This window comes from Haliaeetus albicilla, chromosome 5 (assembly GCF_947461875.1).
Source record: "Haliaeetus albicilla chromosome 5, bHalAlb1.1, whole genome shotgun sequence".
Taxonomy (NCBI): Eukaryota; Metazoa; Chordata; class Aves; order Accipitriformes; family Accipitridae; genus Haliaeetus; species Haliaeetus albicilla.
This window is the reverse complement of record NC_091487.1, coordinates 12,543,799-12,558,085: the sequence shown is the minus strand read 5'-3', so window position 1 is coordinate 12,558,085 and position 14,287 is coordinate 12,543,799. Positions and strand designations below refer to the sequence as shown.

At 44.8% G+C, this 14,287-nt stretch overlaps 1 protein-coding gene across 14 annotated transcripts in view; it reads left to right on the top strand.

The window, feature by feature from the left end:
- The first annotated feature begins 1,765 nt into the window (after positions 1 to 1,765).
- TRAF3 (TNF receptor associated factor 3) overlaps positions 1,766 to 14,287 on the top strand; it is a 75,096-nt gene continuing 62,574 nt past the window's right edge. For 6 of the 14 annotated variants that reach the window (XM_069783401.1, XM_069783398.1, XM_069783399.1 and 3 more), the window contains exons 1-3: positions 1,766 to 1,900; positions 2,184 to 2,321; positions 3,070 to 3,125. The gene's annotated coding sequence lies outside the window, so the exon portion shown is untranslated. The remainder of the gene's footprint in view (positions 1,901 to 2,183; positions 2,322 to 3,069; positions 3,126 to 14,287) is intronic. The other 8 variants (XM_069783402.1, XM_069783400.1, XM_069783408.1 and 5 more) reach the window with 5 other exon arrangements.

Genomic DNA, 14,287 nt, shown 5'->3' with positions numbered 1-14,287 from the left:
GGACAGCAGCAAAAGGCGGGAGAGAGAGAGGGGGGGAGAGAGAGAAAGCAGAGAAGTGGGATGAGGAAAAAACCAGCACACAAGGCGGGAATGAGCAGTGCGAGCCAAGCTTCGTATTTTAGGGGCTGGTGAGGACACAGCCGGAGCTGGAGATGTTTGGTTTTGCAAGGGCAGGTTGGCGTGGGCGTTACAGAGTTCCGGGGATGAAGACCGAAGAGGGTCAGGATGGATTTCGGGACGCGGGGAGATGCTGTAAGCGGCAACTATGACGCAAAGCTTGTCCGTTCAGGATCACGCATCCAACTGTTCCTCCCTAGTGATCCCTCGATAAACAACGTCCAAAAAGGATGGTGACCTCATCCCACTGAAATTAGCCAAACACCACACATTTCTCCGTGTTCAGCTCCGCACATTCCTTACAGCTCCGGCTCTGCCGGCTCCCTGACCTACCAGCCCCACCGCGGCTCCCGCAGCTCCGAAGGCCCCTGTGCGGCAATTCCTCCAACCGACCCCGGCCCGCGCTGCCGACAGCTCCGGCCGAGCCCCCCCGGCTCCGGCCGAGCCCCCCCCCCCCCGGCTCCGGCCGAGCCCCCCGCACCGCTTCTGCGCCAGAGCCGCCCCCCCCCCCCCCCCCCCAGCAGCCCGGTGAGGCCGCGGGGAGATGACAAGCCGCAGAACGCTGCCCCGCGTAAAAGGGAGGCCGCCGGTACCGGCCGAGCATCTGCCCTGTGAATCACGACATGCCGCGATACCAGCGGAGCCCGCTGCAGGCATCTATTTAACCCGGTCCTGTGGGGCGTCAGCGTCGCCCCCCTTCCCCCGCCGCCGGGAGAGCCCTCTGTGGAGGGGGGACGGGTGCCTCTCGCACCTCCGGGACACCGGGGAAGGGAACACACCCCCCGCCCCGCCGGCCGGTGACTCGGGGTTGCCACCCACGGTCCGGGCCACCTACGCTGGGCTGCTCCCCGCCTGCGGCCGGCCCGGGCCTCCCTGAGGCGATCGGCCTCTCCGGGGCGGGGGGGGGGGAACGGCTCTGGCTCGCTGCTCTTTTCCGATCTTTTCCAGACTCTTCTCCCCCTCCTCTCCCTCCCCCCGCCGCGGTTTTTCCTCCCTCCCCTTTTTCCCCGTGGCATTTTTTTATTATTATTATTGGAAATAAAGGCTATTGTGTTCGAGGCGACCCTTTGTGCGGGGTTGCTCGCACCCCCCTCGGGGCGGAGAGGGGAAAAGCAAGCGGCTCTCGGCCGCGCCGATCCCTCTCTCCCGGCGCCCCGCGTCCCGCCGCCAACCCCCGCGCCCTTCTCTTCCTCAGCGCTCCCGCCCTTCCCCCAGTGCCCAAACGGCCGGGCCGGCGCAGCAACGCCCGCCCTCAGGCCGAGCCCCCGCAGCGGCGGGGCGAGCCTCGGCACGGCTACCCCGGCACCACCCCCCGCCCCGAGCGGGACGCGCCGTCTCCTCACAGCCCACCCCGCGCCCCCTTCGCCGCTTGCGGAGGGCCGGGCAGGCGCCGGGCGGGACGGGCTCCGTCTGCCGGGCGGGGAGCGCGGGGGCCCCTTCACCCCGGGTCGTGCCCGCGGCGGCGGCGGCGGCGGCGGCGGCGGGGGGGGGGGAGGGGGTAACGGCGGCATCAGGTGCAGCTGGGGCAGGCGGGCAGGGCAGGCCCGGCCCCCGGTTGCCGCCTGCGCGCTGAGCGGCTCGGCCGGGCCCGCCCCTCGGTGTGTGAGGAGGAGCCGGGAGAGCAGCGGGCTTCGCCGGGGATTTCCAGCCTGAGCGGGCGGGAGAGGAAGTGCGGGGCGGGGGGAGACGGCGCAGAGCGGCAGGGACTTTCCGTCGGGCTGGCGGTCGCCTTCGCCGGGCTCCAGCTGCCGCCCGCCGCCCCGCTCCCCTCACACGCTCGCAGGTAGGGCGCCCGCGGGGCTCGGCGCGCCCCGGGGAGCGGCGCGGTGAGGCGGCGAAGGCGGGGGGGGGGGCAGCGGGGGGGGGCGCTTCACCGCCGCCGTGGCGGCGGCGGCGGCTCCCGCTCGGGGCTCCGGCACCGGCCGGGCTCGCTTGCCCACACGGGCTCCCTGGGCAGAGGGACGGGGCCGCGCGGGCGGCGAGAGCTGGGCGGGTGGGGGTGCTCCCGCGGAGCCGGCGGGGGGCAAGGTGGCGGCGCGGCGCTGATACGAGGCATCTGCTACCAGGCAGGGGCCGAGCGCGCTTCACCCGCAGCCTGTTGCCGGGACCTTGGCGGCGGCTGGTGCCCGGGGACAGATCAGCCCCCGGCGGGGGCGGCGTGGACTCTGCCTGCCCGGACGCGCTCGCACTCCAGGGCTTTGCAGGTGCCCCCTTTTCACTTACTTATTCCTGCCTCCCCTCCTCCCTCCCCCCTCTCCTCTTGCTTTCTCCCCCCTCCGCCCCGCGGTGTGTGTGTGTGTGCGTGTCGGGGAGGGGAGGAGAGGAGAGGGGAGGCCGGCCGGCAGGCCGGAGCGGAGCCGTGCGGCAGCGGGCGGCGCGGCGGCGCTTGCGGCGTTTGATGTGTCGTTTGAATGCAGAAGCCTCGCTCCGCTCCTGGCTCCCTCCATATGCAGTGCTGGGGGCGGGCCGACGGCCTTTAAAGGGGCACTGCCGGCAGCCGCCGCGGCTGGGAGCCGAGCGCGGGGCCCCCCGCAACTTTGCGCCTCTCCCGAGGCTGCCCTCTGCGGCGGCTCCGGCTCCTCGGCTCGGCTCGGCGCGGCGCGGCTCTGCGCCGCCGTGGCGGTGCCTGCGCCGGCGGCCGCTCGGCTCCCGTGCGATGGGGACTTGGGCGGCCGCCGCCGCCGGGGAAAATCCGGGTGCCGTTGGTACGGAGCTGGCCCTAATCGGTGCGGAAGGAGTTATATTTGTATAAAGTCTGCCTGCCGACGACGGCCCTGCGCTATAAGCCCGTCTGCCTGGCGTGAGCGGAAAGAAAAGTGTTTTGTTTTCACGCCATTCATTTTAGGCGCTGATTCGCGACACCGCGTTTTAATACGTTAAATTAACTACCGTGTTGTAGGTTAGAAAAAATAACGAGTGTTTAAAAGTTTATACTGAGTCATTCCTCTGCAGATGAACCTATGACTGACTCATAATTTGAGAACTGCAGTGGCTTGTAAAATAGGAAGGTAAGGCATTTACATCTTGATTTATTTGTGTCTTGAACTGTCTAAGATATGAATTTTCTGCGGAAAAACAAGAGAAACGGTATTAATGCTGAGAGGCATGATCTCATGTTCTGCCGATCTGAGCTCGTCTGTGACGTGAAACACTGTATGTGCACCTCTGTGTGGATCTTTACCATGCTTTAGGACGTTTTTCATCTTTTTCTGTTTCTGTAGTAGTAAATTGTGGGAAGTTCCAATGATACAATTTGAAATTTGCAGTCTCCTTGGGTCGGTGACTTCTCTAGCTTGTTGAGACCTAACCGAGCCTTGTATATTGTAATTCGTGCGTTTTTTATTTCTTCAGTAGAACTGTGTATTTTTCCTTGCAGGCTTGTCCTGTAGAATGCGCATAGCATTATTGAGCACTACTCTGAACTTGCATTCATAGACTGAAAAGGAGTTTAGTGTATGATGTGAAGGTGTACTAGTGGTATTTAGCTTAGGCAAATAAAATAGTGTAATTTGGAATACTTTGTAAAAATCTGTATTTAAAACAGCTACTGACTTGCAGGGAAGCCTGGATTTAAAGGCTACACTGATTGTTAAGAGTTAGAACTAAGAGATCATAGCATATACTGTATGTTGCTCTTTAAAATGAGCCATTTGGCTAAAAGTGTCTATAAATGGCAATCCATACACACCATGTATGGATTAACGTAGATGTAAATGTTATTAATTGTGATTAGGGAGAGGGGTTTTGTTTTAAGGTGAGAAATACTGAACATTTTGACTGAATCGGAGGTTTTTTTATGGCTGAACTGGGAAACCCCTTGTCATAAAGCTTGATAACGGAAACATTGATGTTTCATGACTTTGGGCATTGCAAGCAGACGGCACTGTGAGGTTATAAAAGTTGCTTTGTTCCAACATGAAAATGGTAGGTGTTTTACTGAAATATGACTTGATGAGAAGCTTCCAATAATAGCTGGACCTAGAATATAGAAAGGTAAAGTGCGTTCAGTAGCAAAGCAAATTAATTCTAATCAAAAGAGGGTGCTAAATGACTCAGTCTTTAGGCTTTCCTGAAGTCCTTCTGCAATTAAGTTTGATGATACCAATTTTGAGAAGCCATTCTTGTATGGATTCAGAGAATTTGATCATCCTGTAAGCATATTTACTGTTGGTATCTTGGAAAACTGTGTAAGATGACAGTAGTTAGCATCAGTGACAAAAAATTCTTTATGAAGTCTTACCAGTCCATGCTAATAGAGTTTGTCTTGTAAACGATTTCAAGATCTCATTGTATTTTAGATCTTTATGTTGTTCTTGGCCATAATGAAAAGTTTAAGTGAGATAAGAGGAACATGTTTTTTTTCCAATACTGAAGTCCAGCTGTTCTGTTAGTAGGTATGGCAATGCTAAAAATGTGAAAAGCCAGAAATCTTAATTTTTAACTTCTGTTATTAAACCACTGGAACATAAATACGTTGATAAGTAGATGATCAGAGTTCTGCAGATGGAAAGGCAGTTTAAAAATAGGAATGACTTAAATCTACTCCAATATCTTAAACTGGCTTTGTATGAATAGATATTGCAGGAATAACACGTTTTGATCTCTGATATGTTAGATGATGCAATAACTGGATTTCATTAGTTTTTTTATTATAATAGTGTTTCTTAACTGAAGGTGCCGAATCTTATAATGTCTGAAGACTGCTCATTACACGTTGGTTTCAGATGTCTGTGCTCTTGTGCACAGTTCCTTTAAAGAATTGCCAAGGCTTAACTTTTATTTATTTTTTTTTTATGCCTGTGGGTGGGTACTTTCTGAATGTGATGCTTGTATTTGAAACCTCCTGGCATTTTTGGCGTATGGCTCAGGAACACCAAAAGTGGTACGAGAGAGTGAAATTGGAGATTTCAAGATGTGGTATGGGGGAAAGAAGCCAAGGGAGGGAGAGTTCTGTATTTTTGTGCAACAGAATAAAGGTGTGATTGTAGCACAAGAGGTAGTGCTGTAGTCATGCTAGGTTTTATCTTATACTTTTAACCTGTGGTGGTAAAGTGGTGACATAGAAACAGCAGTGAAGGGCTGGCAAAGAGAGTGTAACTGGTCTCCCAGCTCTGCCTGCTGGAAGCCCCTACCCTCATAAATGAATAGTTTAAAGCCAGTATGTGTTTGTTTTGACAAATCACAAACACATTTCATTTTTTCTATGCCTTTATTTTAAGGTAGAAAGAGAAAGGACTAGAGAATTGGAAAGAAAGGGGTGGCAACTTACAATGAAAGATCATGAGGTGTCTGCAAAGTAGGAAGAGGTGCTCCTCTTCTTCTAATGGGAAAGAAGAGAAAAGGAAATAAAGACAAAAAAGCCTCTAGAGAATGAGTAAGGAATGTATACAGTAGAAAGATCTTAGAACTTATGGAGAAAATAAGGCAAAAGATTATTCAGTATTGGGAATTGAGAGAGAGAGAGAGAGTCTTTGAGGGTGTTTTCTTCCTGGAGATCTTTTCTACTGGAGCACTGACAGCAAAGTATCATTGCCACTGTGAGTTCAGTTGCTACTGACTGTTGACTTTGTAACTAGGTTAACAGGGCGACTGTCTCTAAAATTATATACAACAACTTGTAGGTCACTAGTCCTCTCCACCTCCCCAGAAATGTTAAGCTTTTGATTTCCATGCTGTTGTTCTTCCCTGCTGCTTTGCTCTGCATGTGTAAAGTGTGACTTTAGTAGAATTCCAGGTTCTGCAGTTCATCTAGTCAAGGGCAGCATGGGAAATGAAGTCTCAACACATTTGTGTTGTTGGACATGTGTGACAGCCTCCATCGCTGGCTCCCTCCTTGTACTGAAAATTGGGGTGTTGTGTACTTTGACGTCAAGACTGAATTTTTGCAAGTTGCAGACATTAGAATTGCAATGGACATAGCAGGAATGGTTTAAGTTGGAATGCTTCATAGTTCCAGTATTATTTTCTATAGTATCATAAAATGATCATTTATGAAATAGATTTCTCTGATGTATAGTGGAAACATTCTGTAGATTATTTACAATGATAAGAATTGCTAATAATTCTGTAGTATAGTTTAAATGCTCTGAAGTGCATAATATCCTTTCACATACGGTATATGTAGCGAATGCTTCAGTCAAAAATGTTAGTGAAAGAAGTCATGAAACTTCTATTTTACATGCTTTAATGATGACTGTATGGAAGCTCATAATTAGAAAAATTTAACATTTAGAGTAATACTGAACTTTTGTCTAACTTTGTGGTTTTTGCATTAATATGAAAAACATATTTTTGTAAATAAAGTAAGATATTCCCACTCAAGACAAGCTTGAAATGCCATGGGTCTTTACAGCTTTCTTGGGCGTCTAGCAAAAAGAGTTATTTTGATTTGGTCTGTCTTGAAAAGCATGTTGCAGATGCTACTGTAGGATAAGAATTGCCTTCCTGGCTGCCACTTCATTCCTGCAAGCTTTGACATCTATCAAGAAAGAGAAGATGGTCCATTGAAGATACCAGTGTGAAATCTAGGAGACCTGGAGGCTGTTGGGTTTTTTTTTGTTGTTGTTGTTCCTGTAGATGTGTGTACTGTAAGTCATTCAGTTAGGGCCAAACTGACAAGGGGCTTTGATGTTGCAGTGTGGAGTGATGTGACATCATGCCTGAGTCCCAAGGGCAGAAGGGGGATTCCAATCCAAGTTTCCTACTTCCCTGGGGAGTATTCTCATCATCAAGCCACAGGCCAGTTAAGAGTAGTGTCACTTCCTTCTCTTGTAACTCTTCTGCTATGCCAGGAATAATCAAAACTCAGTGTGCCTGAGAAACAGAGCAAGAGGAAGCATGGTGTCTCAGTCAAGCAGTTAGGACAATTACCAGGATGAGGAAAGATACATAATCTGTTCATGCTTCTTCCACTGCTGTTTCATTTATTGTTTTCTGGTGCATTTGAACTTGATGTTGAAATGCTTGCTGAGGTGATCAACCTTGTCAAGACAGATGTTTCCTTAAGCATAGAAGATGTGCTGGGGAAGAAGAGTACTGATACTTGGGTGCTGCTTGGGTTAGGTGGTAGCCGACTGGAAGTTCTAAGAATAACTTTGATGCAGCTAGTGGCTTATGTGTGTCTGGCTTCTGGCTCCATATACAGACCATTTTCCTGGTCTGTAATAAAGTGGGAATAGTGGAGCTTTCCTGCAATCTGAGGACACAAAAAATGATGAGGTGCTGAGACCCAGCAGGGTGGTATAAGCGTCATCTGTTGATAAATGAAATGAATTGCAAGTGCCATGTAGAGGCATCCTGTTCTGTCTCCTCTACAGCATTGTACCATTCTGCACTGTCAGCATCGTGGGACAGGAAACAGTATTTGCTTCACACTCTTCCCTTGTTGCGTACAGCAAACGTGCAGTGCTGTATGAAGCTGAGTGTGCATGACAGAATTTGTCAGTGGTAGCTGTTCTGGTGCTTGTACTTGTTCCCAACTTTCTGCTTTGGATGTTCGAGAAAAGTAACGTTTTCTTATTCTATGGAACCAGCTTACATGATAAATGTGCCTAAAATAACTTTCTAAGTTATTTTAAGTTCATAAACCAAACTTTGGCAATGTAAATGGATTTTGTTTTGTAAGCTCATCCATGTACTTGAGAGAGGGAGATAATGAGAACAATTATTAGAGGTCTTATAATGGCGATCTTGTGTACTGTACCAGTTTGACTATGCCCTCTCTCTGTCTTTCTACAGAGAGGAACCTTCTGAAAGTATGTTGTTGCCTTGCATGTTGTCGCTTCTAACTTAATGACTTGCAGATGTAAGTCTTGATTTTGCATTGGAAGTATAGCCTTACAATTTTCATTCAACTTGTTCTTGTTTTAATCTCCTTTAAACCATCCCAAGTGACTCCTCTTTCTGCATTTTAGGCTCTTCAGCTACTAATGGAATGCTTTTGTCCATGATGGACTTCTCTTCCATCTTAAGTTGTTTGGCCAAACGGTATAAATGGTCTTAATTTCTCAAGCTTGTTCCTCTGATTCTTAGAAGTGGCTTAATTTGAACTGCTTTCAGTCAGATCTCTTGTAATTTTAAAGTTGTTAAGGGATGACTTTTATTCCAAGGTGGTTTCATCCTTGCACTTGAGCAAAGTGACTGCATTTTCCCCTCTACTTCAATTTACATCACTTTTCTCTTGAAATACTTGTTTCTAGGCTTGTACTTACTTTCACACCTGGCTAATAATTTTTATCTGCAAATCCACTTTTCTTTGACCTCTCTGTAGCTACCTGCTTCTTTGATTCCCTCTCCACCCCACCTCCCACTCCACGTGAATTAACAGACTCTTCTCTTCCAGGTCACTAAAGATAGTCTAAAATGTACCCTACTGTTGTCTGAAGTACACATGTCTTTAAATCTACACTTGCTCTCTCATTCCATCCTTTTTACTGTCCTCTTTTCTGTTCAGCACAACATCCTTGAGAGAGGAGTATTGTGCTTTTGCCTGGAAATGTTTTTATTGTTGTGGCTGAATCTGATCAGGATACCAGTTCTACATTCAGTAGGTGCCAAAGGTAAAGTGCTTGTGGTTGTAAAATGACATGTTCTCAAAATGCTACCATTTGGCCGACAGTTTGAGTAGAAGGAAGTTGGATACCTAAATAAGTAAAGGCTGCTGATTTGCATATGTGCAAAATCTAGCAGTTCTGTAGCAGTTTTAGAACCCTTTGATGCAGTAATATTTTCATTGCCTTCTAAAACTTAGCATTTTGGGTGGCAAAAAAGAAAGGATTTGAGCTAACTTCATTTGAAGTTAATAATATGTATTATCACTTGAAGTCAGCAGTATCTTTTCTGTCTTGTTTTCCACCAGGAGTTGAATCATGTTTCTGTCTACAGAATCTCGGTGTGCTATATTTCAGATTAGCAAATATGTCTTACTACTCACCCATGGTGTCAATATGTAATGGAAAACCAATGGATCCTATGTTGCAGTTTAGCTAGTAGATATTGCTGTTGTGTTGCTCATAGTGTTTGGCAGGGTTTTTTGTGTCTGTTATAGCAAGGTATTTTGACACTTTTTTGGAGCATGTGCAGAAGAATGCTCTTGGCAATTTCTAGGAAGATAAAACAAGTTTATTGTTATTTGCGTGTTGTACTTCACCAGCTATTTTTCAATACCTGGGACCATAAATTTCCTTTATTCCTCTTTCTTTCTTACAAATTCCTGAAAACTTCACTTTCATTTTGAAGAGGATTATTTAGACATGCAACTTCCAGTATTTTGGCCAGCAAGATTTTGAGGGAGTTTTGGGGGATTTACTCGGTTGGTTGGTTGCGTGGGTTTTGGTTTTTTTTGTGTTTGGTTTGTTTGGGTTTTTTTTAGTTGTGTTTTTTTGTTTGTTTGTTTGCTTTGTTGTTGTGTGGTGGGTTTGTTTGGGTTTTTTTTGGTTGGTTGGTTTTGTTTTTTTGTTTTTTTGTTTTTTTGTTTTTTAAAGAAAGATTTAGGACAAGCAAATAAATACCCACGCACTGCATTCTGTGTATTTTTGCTGAGGACATTGTCTCAAAATAAGTGAGGAAGAAGCTTGGAATTGTCCTGTTTGTATAAAGCAAGCTGTTTGTACATATAGTCAAAATATGATGCTGTATTTTTTCAGAATTATTTACTAAGACTTCTGGTGTATTTTTTTTTTTAAATATGAACTCTCAATGTATAGTTGACTGTTCTGAGATGAGATGGGGTAGACAGATGTTGGAAGTCCTTTGAGCTATACATAAAAAGGCAGTTATTCCAGAATAAGAGTGTCCATATGTCAAGTTAATTGGAAAAGTTCAAAGTAGTTGAACCCTTACTTGCAATGTTGTGATTTATATAAAGAACAAGGAGGACAAAATGCAGCGAGGAAGAAATACTAGTTCTTATACATCCATTTTGTACATAAGCTCTGTCATGTTTGTTTGCATGAGAAAATGTTAATGAGATAAATAGTGGAAGTTGACAACAGTCATCATGCTACATGCTTTACTGATGCTTACGATAATTTGCTACCCATCTCCCATAGTATGTTTTGTAGCAGAAGTGCAACCTGAAGATGTCTTGGAATGCTTAACTTCATCTTAAGCAGATGTAGGTAGTGACTTCTGTTGCTATGGTTAAGGTCCAGGTTTGTCCATATTCCTTACACTTCAGAGGTACTGACATCTCTGTTTTGGTTTCAGAGGGAAAGTTTTAACATGCTTAAGGTAACTGTACGTCCTGGTTTCAGCTGGGATATCGTTAACTGTCTTCCTAGTAGCTGGTACAGTGCTATGTCTTGAGTTCAGTATGTGAAGAATGTTGATAACTCTGATGTTTTCAGTTGTTGCTCAGTAGTGTTTAGACTATAGTCAAGGATTTTTCAGCTTCTCATGCCCAGCCAGGGCACCTGACCCAAACTGGCCAACAATGTATTCCATACCATGGGACGTCCCATCTAGTTTAGGAACTGGGAAGTGGGGGGCGGGGAATCACCGCTCGGGGACTGGCTGGGTGTCGGTCGGCGGGTGGTGAGCAATTGCCCTGCGCATCATTTGTACATTCCAATCCTTTCATTATTGCTGTTGTCATTTTATTAGTGTTATCATTATTAGTTTCTTCTTTTCTGTTCCGTTAAATCGTTCTTATCTCAACCCAGGAGTTTTACTTCTTTTCCCGATTTTCTTCCCCATCCCACTGGATGGGGGGGCGGAGTGAGTGAGCGGCTGCGTGGTGCTTAGTTGCTGGCTGGGGTTAAACCACGACGCTGTTTTTAAGCTGGCATTGCTGCTTCACAGTTACTGTTTTTTTTTTTTTTTTTTTTTTGAAGTGTTTCTAACTAAAATCTTCCTAAAATTTTATCTCCTGGTTAAACAAACATCCTGTTGTACTTAATAAATTTGTATGTGAATGTAATGTCTGTGGGGAAAAAAGGGACTGTCTGTTGTCTATGGAGAAATGATTTGGCTTCTCTTGTAGCTAATCAGTTTTTATAGAGTATTAAATAGGCCATGTGTTAAAGTATCAGTTGTTAACACCTCCAAAATAAAATGTTTGTCATGTTAAAGAAGGGGAAAAATTGGTAAGCTCTCCATTAGATGGTGCTGCTGGGGTTGAAATATTTATATACCTAATGGAAGCAGACCTCTGCCGAGAACTGTTTTCATGGCTGTATTTTTTTTTTTTTTTAAAGGACTTCTCTTTAAAATACTTTCCAAAGGCAGGGAGACATGCAAACTTGTTGTTTGGTTTTTTTTGTTTGTTTGTTTGTGGGTTGTTTTGGTTTTTTTTAGTCTGAAATGAATAGATAAGATACTAAAAAGACAGGCTGTCTCCATGGGAAGGAGGTATGGAAGAAATAAATCATAGGCTTTTTGCATGGGTGATTTAGATTTTAGCAGCTGCCTCTGTTGTCGCTCTCATCTGTTTTAAGTGCTGACTCTGTGTTATGTTCATGCCCTGCCATCATGTAGATGGGGATACTGCAGTATTAAAGAAATATATTGTCAAGAAATACTTGATTTAAAAATCCAAAAACTATTTAGACTGACTGTTATAGCAATAACACCCTCATGAATCCAGTATTTGAGTTCCTGTCATCTTGATGACCCTTTTCCACTACCATTTCTTTTCAAAGAGCAGTGTTTTAACTTAAACACATTATGATAGTATTCCTTTGCCTGAGCCCTGACTCACTAGTGATTTTTAGAAAAACTTAAAGGAACAGAGATGGTGCCTTACACACAGAGGCACTGAGTACCATCTTAAATGCTGTAGGTGATCCCAGATGGTCTGAAGTTGATGCTCCAAAAGTGTGCAGTCCATATGGCCAAACCCTTATCTGCCAGTCCCGTGCATGTCTTGGATATTTTAGGGCATCTAAAATTATACTAAACACCCATAATTGGACACCTGACTGGTTCTGCAATAGTTAGAGTTGAGATACATATTATATAAAAACCCCATGCATTAGCAAGTGTATTTGTTAAATACTCCTTGCTGTTAGGATTCCTTCACAGATAGCAAGACAAGGTTGCTGAGGTGTTTGAATTCTCCTGCACCACAGGGCTGTAAGTAGAACTCCCCCCCCAAATTTAGAAATAGTATTGGTCAAGAGTGATAGAGTTAGTCAGGTTGGGTTCACGAAGCCACAGCTCTCGTCACATTACCAGTAGAAGTAATTTTAGTGTGATTTAAAGAATCAGTGTAATTATGACCAGGTAGCAAAAAAGTTTAGCAGCATTAAATAGCACTGAGCAAGAAATACAAGAGACAAAATCTTTCTTAAGAAACAGATTTTTATTTTTTTTCTTTTGAAGAAGAAGTAACTTAGCAAAAATCCACTTCTTGAGGTTGGAAATTTTAAATAATTTCAGATCCAGCAGTGGGAAGCCTAGCTTAACAGACTTGGCCTGAGTTTAACAGCTGTTGAAGCGGTGTGCAGCAGCCAGTGGACTTCACATGTAATCTTCTGTTATCAAAAAAAGAAATTGAGAAGTTTGCTAAAATCTTTGTTGACTTTCTAAGCTTGGCCAGGGTTAAAATGTGTGATTGCCAGGTGCTGTTATTTCCTCAAAATCTAGCAGGTTGAAATAATAGGCAGAGGGATGATTCTTCTTGGTCTTAATCATCCATTTTGGAATAACTCAAATAGGAAAAGTTATCAGTTATGTGATAACTGGAGAAATGGACAAGCTGTTGTGTGAGAGAACTTGGCCATTAGTGTTTTATCAGTTTGCTAATAATAACTTACAGCTTGCTAATAATGACGCTTAAAGGGGCAATTAAAAGATAGCAGTTATGATGTCATCCAGCCATACAATTTCACATCAAATATGGACTTGCTATTCTTCAGTTACTTGATTGGCTTGCTAAGTGAGGCCAAAACCAAAGGTGGAAATGAATTGGGCAAAGTTAGTTGTGCTTGGTCACCTTGAATAGAAAGTCTTGATTCTAGCATTGCCATAGGATAGTGTATAGACAGAAGGGTGATAGTATTCTGGGCTCTATTTCTATTTAATACTTAAACATTAGCAAAACCTAGCCTTGCTTCTTCCCTCCTACCTCGACTTTCAGCTGGTTGAGTTTACAGGCTAAGACTTGGCAATTAACAGGATTTGTCATTGTATTTTGCTGTGCTTAGATTCCAGATGGAGGAATAACTATTGTTCCTACAGTCAAAATGACATCAACGGCGTATCCCACAGGAATGTTGATCAGAGAGGGCATAGTAAGGACAGTCAGGGAAGAAGTGACAATGTGTTGTAGCATATTAAGGATGCCTACGTTTATTTTTAGGTGTAGAAGGTAATGAGGGGAGGTCTAGGGAGTGATAAGATCAGTATTGTGACAGACCCACCAAAAATGGGTGGGGTGGTAAAGCTTATTTTCTGTTTTAAAAACATACTAAATGAACAAACGATCAAACATGAGATTTGGCATAAATGAAGGATTTTATTTGCACAGGTATCTTTTGAGAACGGTGCATGGGACACGCGCTCCTGTGCAAGAAATTCATTGATGTACAGGAAAGTTCTTGATAATAAATACGGATGCTTGTCTTGATTTAATGTTGAACAAGAGAGGAAGGAGCTTGTTAAAAAGATGGAAGAAGGAGGCAGCTTGTGAAAGATTAACTTGAACTGATAAAATTCAGTATTTCTACGAAGTGAAGGAGGAAGAACAGCAAAATAGAGAAGAACAGCAAAATAAGGACAACAACAAAATTTCAGAAGACTTGTAGGTAAGAAGCCATAGGAAGCATGTTAGAGTCTTAAGAAGAAGGAATTCAGTAAAGTTATCTTCTTTTAGGGAATAAACTTGAGTTAGTAATTTTTATTTTCTTTTGCAATGACACGCAGCAACAGACTGTTTTGGCTAAATCAGTACATTGCCAACAATCTGAAATTTGAGAAGAAATTGTATGAATTGAGGTGATAGTATTAAAGATGAGTAAGAAAGAATGGCATAAGTGTGTAGGGAGAAGATTGGAGTGTTTGAGCCATAGAACAATATTAAACTAACATGGGAGGTGAAAGGATAATGATAAAATGTTTTTCCTATGGTCTTGAGCAGTAAGAGGGCATTGGTCCAGTAGCCAATATGGAGGGAAAAGTGACAAAAGTTGATGCCAAGAGAAATTAAGTAATTAATTCTTCTTTCTTCTAT